The sequence below is a fragment of the Dipteris shenzhenensis genome, chromosome 29, assembly GCF_047967505.1.
Source record: "Dipteris shenzhenensis isolate YYH24624 ecotype China chromosome 29, Dip_SZ_1.0, whole genome shotgun sequence".
NCBI lineage: Eukaryota > Viridiplantae > Streptophyta > Polypodiopsida > Gleicheniales > Dipteridaceae > Dipteris > Dipteris shenzhenensis.
The window spans coordinates 19,106,355-19,113,269 of NC_141624.1; the positions used below are offsets into that span (position 1 = coordinate 19,106,355).

The 6,915-nt window shown below is 41.7% G+C and overlaps 1 pseudogene; it reads left to right on the forward strand.

The window, feature by feature from the left end:
- LOC147882535 (BTB/POZ domain-containing protein At1g50280-like) overlaps positions 1-5,063 on the forward strand; it is a 34,424-nt pseudogene extending 29,361 nt beyond the window's left edge.
- Positions 5,064-6,915: the final 1,852 nt, after the last annotated feature.

Here is a 6,915-nt window from a genome sequence, read left to right on the forward strand (position 1 = left end):
TCTCTTCTTCTTTTGATTCTACCTCATTTAAATCATCCTTAGCCAAATCGTGATCATCCTCAGGGGGTTCACCTGACAAAATTTTAGTGTACCACGTGCATTCACAAGGAGGGGTATCTTAGTTCAACTTTTTGAGAAATTTTAACAAGATTGCAATAACAAGGGGGGTTTTCCAATTCAAATTTGTTGAAAAATCCATTCAGTTCATAAGTAAAGAGGGAGGGTTTTATTGGGTAAAAACTTTTAGTTGAGGGGTTTTTAAAATACTCCTTGAACGCACGTGATATGTAGGGTTTCTTAGTATTGCACCCCTCGAGGATTCATCATCATCACCAAAAGAAATAGTCTCCTTATTATCCAAACTCAACTCCATTAAATTTCATCTTGTTAAAATAGGTATTTATGAATCCAAAATATGAAACCTTCATTGGTTTATGTTTCCAGGGCTCTCCCTTTTACACGGTCTGGATTGTCTTTGATCGATAAGCTAGCGAAAGACTTTGTATGGTGCTGGCAATATTATGCCTTCCTATGGGAGTATGTATCCACTCCAAAATTTGCTGGCGGGCTGGGTGTGTAGTGTTTAAAGTCCAAATGTGACCACCTCTGTAGTAAATGGGTATTGAAATTGCACACTCACCAAGTGTGGGCCATGATTACTTTGTCCCTTCGTGATTAAAGTGTGTGGCTTTGGCTTTGCCACAAAGCTAATTGGCATATGAAAAAAATCCCTCTTGGGCTCTACTTCGCGAGGCATGAGGTGAATTGATGGGGATGCTTCATTGGGGCTATGCATTTGGATCAATCAAGATCCCTTTGTTAGACATGTCGAGCCAGTGCAGATTAGTCCAAAGCTATCATGTAAGCTGAATGTTAGGGGTATCTCTCGATGGATTGACCTTTGGAACCTTGTCACATTGACTTGGGAATCCATTCCCACTTTGATGGCTTGTTATCATCTTTCGCACCATGAAGCTCAGTTTATATGCGCTATTTTGTCTCTCCTAAAAGAGTAGTGGCCTACAAGTTCTACACTGTGGATTTCAAGGGTTGGGTAACAGATTGCAGAAAAGGCAATTACTCACCTCAAGATGACTAAAATCTCAGGCCACACGATGTGGGCTTCACTGCTCATTACACCCAACATGCCTAGAAGCCTTTCGCTCCCCTTGATTGGTTGGTGGTGTGGAGATGCAGACTCTACAAAGTTTGGATGGCTACTTCATCTCACAAGTCACACTTTATCCTATGGAGGACTTTGGTGTGTAAATTTCCTACCAAGGATCGCCTCAACAAATGGAAACACATATCTCCAGTTTTGTTGTTTTGCTATGCGGCTTTGGAGAACCATTTCCATTTGTTTTTGGAGCTCCTCGGTCACCTGGTCGCTTTGGCATAGCCTCATTGGCTGGTTTGCACAGGTGCAAATCCTTATCCCACCAAGGTGGAAAATGCTTTGTTGGGAGACCATTAGGTTGACTGAATCCCAATATGTCATTTGATAGTTTGTTTGAGCCACAACTATTCAGATTTTTTTGCGAGAGAGAAATGACATTGTATTTTGACATAGAAAGCTCCCCTCGAATTTAATTGATAGCTCTCACATGCAAATATTAGATATATTGACTTATTTAAGGAAATCCAGCATTCTGCTTCAATATGGATAATCATCTGATGTATTTACCTCCTTTCTTTTATTAATTAAATTTCCCCAGTGTCCCCCCCTTTTTTGGTGTGAAAAAAGAAAACTTGTCAAAGGAGGCGAGAGAGAGAGAGAGAGAGAGAGAGAGAGAGAGAGACCCTAGAAATAGTGTTAGAACTTTTGAAACGTAAAGGCTTGTGAAAGTCTCACAAAGAGGGAGCGCCAAGAAAGTTGCCAAATGGTAAAAGGGTAGGCGGGACACTGAATATAATTGATGAAGCGCAAGAAATTGCGAAAGAAAGTGGGAGATGGAATTAAATGAAAACGGAAGTGGAGACGAGGCGGCGGCGGCGACTGCGGCATTCACGTAATAACCCTAATTTTGAGACTGCTTCACGTAACAACCCTAATTTTGAGAGCTCTTCACGTGCAAATGCATGTTATCTCTCATTCATCACCTCCCCTCAACAAACACCTTCCGTCCTCACTTATCTTAATCTTCATCTTTAACCTTCGCCTCCTCAACTGCCTCCCGCTCTTTCACATCCTCTCCCTCGCAAAGCTTCCTTAGCTCACGTTCTTTCTCCATCTCCCAGACTCCTTGTAGTTTCATACCCCTTCCCACGTCCTTGTGCTTCAAAGGTAAGCCATATGTCATGCTCATCCCTCCCTCTATCTGGTCAACCGCCTCTTCCGTAAAGATCAGTGGCGTGAGCACTGAGCTCATACCTCTTTAATATCTCTTCCTAGTGCAGTTATAACCTGTACATCTTTCTTTGAGCTGTCTATCGAACTTTTGGAACGCTTCAATCCGAAGCGAACGATCCATAGAAAATTAACTATCCTTCTATCTCTGTTCGTCTACTTTTTCTTCTCACAACTGAGTTTTCACTCTCATCACTGTATACGGTAGGTTGGAATGTTAAATCGTAGGTTAACAGTGAGAGTACGATATCACGAATCGCGTCCTCTTCTGCTCATTTGTGAGCTCTATCCGTAGTTTGGTAAGCTGTGCAAATGCGGGGTGGAACATTTCAATGCTACGGGATTGAAACAGGTCATAGCTGTGAATCTCGGAAATCTCTGGTCTCTGGAGCCTACAGAAAGCTCAGTATCCGTCGCACTTAAAAGAGAGAGAGCTCAGAGAGGAACACACATGTGACATCAAAAGACGGAGGCTGGAGGCTCACGAAAGAGCCAGAACGTCCTGACGCTTGAAATAAAGGTCTGAGACTGATCAGAACGTCGAGAGTCAAAAGGGACGTGTCACTTTTAGAGAGGCAGAGACATGGTTGTCTCGATGGTTTTGGTAATCTGGCCCTTGCAGGTCTGCTTTATCCTACTGACGCACATCTAGATCATGAAATTGCCTTCAGGTTACTTCGCGGTCCAGGGGAACGAGACCATTTATTTACATAAGGTGTGTCTACTGTCCATTGTCCAAATCTCCGTCCCGAGTCGTTGCCAAAGTAGTTGATACGATAACACTTGCCATAAGTCGAAGCACAACTGCAATTGATAGCCTGTGATTTTTCGAGATTACACCTGACATGTGTTCTGTAATTTGTATTCATTGACCAGCAAACAGTGCTTCTCAGAATCTCCGCTGAGGCCCTCTTGTGAGGTTTCTTAACGCTGCCACAGTACCCCTTGAAGATCAAGCACCTTGTCCTTCCTTTGCGGTCTTGGAAGAGATACCGGGAGAAACTAAAGCGTTCGAGTTGGTTGCCCGGTATTGCTGCAAGGAAGGGGATTTCAGAATCACAGCGACCAAGGTTGCGCTCTCTTACGGTGTTTTGCGGAATTTCTAGAAATGACGGAGGAGCAGTACTGTGAAGGTAATCTCATTCAGAAAACGGAGGCCTTTCTTTCTACCATGAGCTTGAGGGAGTGCGTGACTTTTCTCCGAAGCTGTGAGGCGTTGCCTGACGTATGGCATACAAAAATCGTGCAGCGTTGCGTGGACTTGTTATCTGCCAAAATTTTGGCATGGTCGAGTGAGTCCACTCCAATCTGCCTTTCTCCAGAATCTCCAAATGCTTGTGCGAATCGGAGCTCGGAACGTTACTCCTTCGCTTCCCTGTACGAAGATATGACTGTCCTATCTCCTTGCATGATGGAAAAGGTTGTGAGGACGCTGATTGCAAATGGTGTTGATGATAAGATTCTCGCAAGATGCTTATTGCATTATCTGGAATCTGCAGTCCGAGAGAACCAAAATGTTTGTAGGGAGACCAATAAGAAAATTGTGCAATCAGATGTAGTTGAAACGGTGGTGAGTTTGCTTCACAGCCTTGAGTGGTCATCAGTGTCATGCAGATCATTGTTTGGCCTCCAGAGATTGGCAACAAGTTTGCATGCTAGCAAAGGTTGCAGGAAAAAAATCGAAGAGATGGCTGGCTCACAGCTTCATAAGGCTACGCTGGACAATATTCTAATCACCTCTCGTCCTCATCGCAGTGGGTGCCTCTATGACGTGAATTTGATACTGCGTTTGGTCAAGAAATTTCTTGAGAAGCAAGTCGGCTCTCATGCTGCACGGGATAAGATTCCTAGTCCTCCGAATAGCAGCAGCTCGAAGATTAGCCCTCTGCAAACAGTGGCGAAACTGTTAGACATGTATCTTGCCGAAATAGCTCCAGACCCCAACTTAAGCGCAGGCAAGTTCAAAGCTGTTGCGGAATCTCTACCCGATGATGCCAGAGACTCACACGACGAGCTCTACAGCGCGCTTGACATTTATCTTGAGGTGTGGTTGTTTGCATTCATTGATTAGGCCTAGTGAAACGTTTCTGCAGAATTATACCGCTAGAGAAGAAGCTTTTTATTCACGCAGTTGTGTGCCTATCAGCTTGTCGTGATTCTATCTGAGACTAACTGATTTACGGAATACTGGGTTTAGGCACACCCCAGAATTTCTGAAAGCGAAGCAATCGAGCTCTGCAAGGTGATCAGCTTCTCGAAGCTATCATATGAAGCAAGCAAGCATGCAGCTCAGAGCCTCAGGTTTCCGGCAATGCTGACGCTTCAAGTTTTGCGATTAGAGCAGGCAAATATAAAGGCTGCCATGGACGAAAGCCTGGTCCTGAGAGCAGGCCCGCTATCAGAGCACGAAAATCAGAAAGCTGCTCATGTGCAAGAAAGCCCGGCGCCAAGGTCAGGCTTGAGCATGCGTTTTGGCTCTTCAAGGTTTCCAGCTATAAACACCAGCTGCAGCAGCCATGCCACCACCACAACAGATCAAACAATGGGGGAGTTATATCCAGAAGAGCTAGAATATGATTTGGTGTTGCGCCAGAATGAAGAACTGAAATCAGACCTGCAGAAGATGCAATCCAGAGTGTTGGAGCTCGAGAAGGCCTGCGGTCAAATGAGAGCAAGAGTCTCGAAATACATGAAGACCAAAGATGTTATGTGCTAAAAACTTCTAGTCGCTTGTTTCTTCAGTCGGTATGAAACAAGATGCAGTCAAGAGAACATCTTCTATGTTGAAAATGCATTGCCCTCCACAATAGTCTTTTGTCCTAAAGAGGTGTACAAGGAGTCATACAAAGTATACACGAGTCTATCATTCCCTGCAAAACGATTGCCACTATTGTTTGAAAATTCTAATATGCGACGTAGATACTCTTCCCCCATTTTCTATGGTTTCATTGAACTACAAACACTCTATTGAATGGTATGCAGTACTTATATTTAAAGTAGTTGCTATCCAACCTCTTACAATTGGCTTCCAAAAATGAGAATTGAGTTTACTATCATGGTTACTAAAAATACTATCTAGTAGCCAAATATGTTCAGATTTTAAAATTGAAAACGAAGAATTTTCTTTTCATATACTTACATAAAGAATTCTATGATAGCTTCTTTTTGGCACTTTTGTAGCAAGTCTTCCCTTCCAAAGTTTGGTAAAAGTATTTTGAGGTATGAGGTACTTGCAAAGCATATGCATTTTAATACATACATTATAGTATATTACTCTTCACTAAGCATTACCCATGTACCTAAAGCTTAACTTAAGTCTTCATGCACATGGTAAGATCAAGAAGCATAGTGCTTACAAAATTTCCCCCCCACCAAGAGGGAACAAGAACGAATACCTTCATTAATGTATTTGAAACTCACTTCGTTGCTTTGCCTCAGTACTTTTTTGGTGAGTAGACAATCTCTTTACAAATTAGCCAAACTAACATTATAGCCGCTCTTATGAGGATCTACATCTGAGAAGTAACATGAAGTGTCCACCTCTTCTTGTGGACCTTGGATTCCAACTTCATGAACTTTTAGAATCCTCATGCACATTCAATAGTAATGGTAAATAGCCAAATCATTTAAGGAATCATTGTTCACTACGTTGTAATACAATGGACAAGACCTACTGAGAGAAGTTATATGTTCAGACATGTTTAATTCTTAAGTTCTCACTTGAGAATTAAGGAGAATAAATCTTGAAATTCTCTTTTAGAGAGCTAAAACAATGGTGTAGAGATAAAAATGTAAGGAATGCATATTTCATCCTCTCTCTCTCTCTCTCTCTCTCTCATATATTGGCTCGAGAGTAAATTGAATCTTGTTAATCACTCAAATCATCTTAGAGGAACGTGACATGTCAACTAAGGAAGAATTTTATTCTGGCTATTCCCCTCCTCATGATTGGGTAGATTGGCTGAGTATAGCTAATTAAAAAATTAAACATTGCACATCAAAATTTTTTATCTCAGAATTTTCAAATGTTCAAAATTTTCACTAGGTTGTGAGATGAAATTGAAATTTATTTTATGGAAAAGCTAAAATTTCAAAGAATATTCACATTTACCAAAACTTAAGAAACTAGAGGTTGCAATGATCGTTAGAATGCAAAATTGCCAAATGCAATTTACGAGGGTTGAGTGGAAGACTTAAGTAAGCAAAAGAGACTATGGGAAAGATACGTAAAGTGTGTGAGCAAAGAAGCTACTAATTTGTAGAACAATAAATTATTGCAACTTAACCGCCACTCTGTTATGTTCGATCGCAAGACGTCTGAAGTAGAGATGCTCGAGCAACCATGATGTCTTAAATAATAAATGTACGAAGCACAAAAACAACGAAAAGGACTTTAGTGAGGTTTAGAATCCTCTCTCTTACACTCCTATCCCATTACAAAGGACTTGTCTTCTCTCTCTCAACGGAACATGAGCATTGAGGAGTGGTCAGGGCATTCATGAATGATTTACATAAAGGGGAGAATTGTAATGAGAACTTATTTGTCGAATCTATTCCCTTTTGTGAAA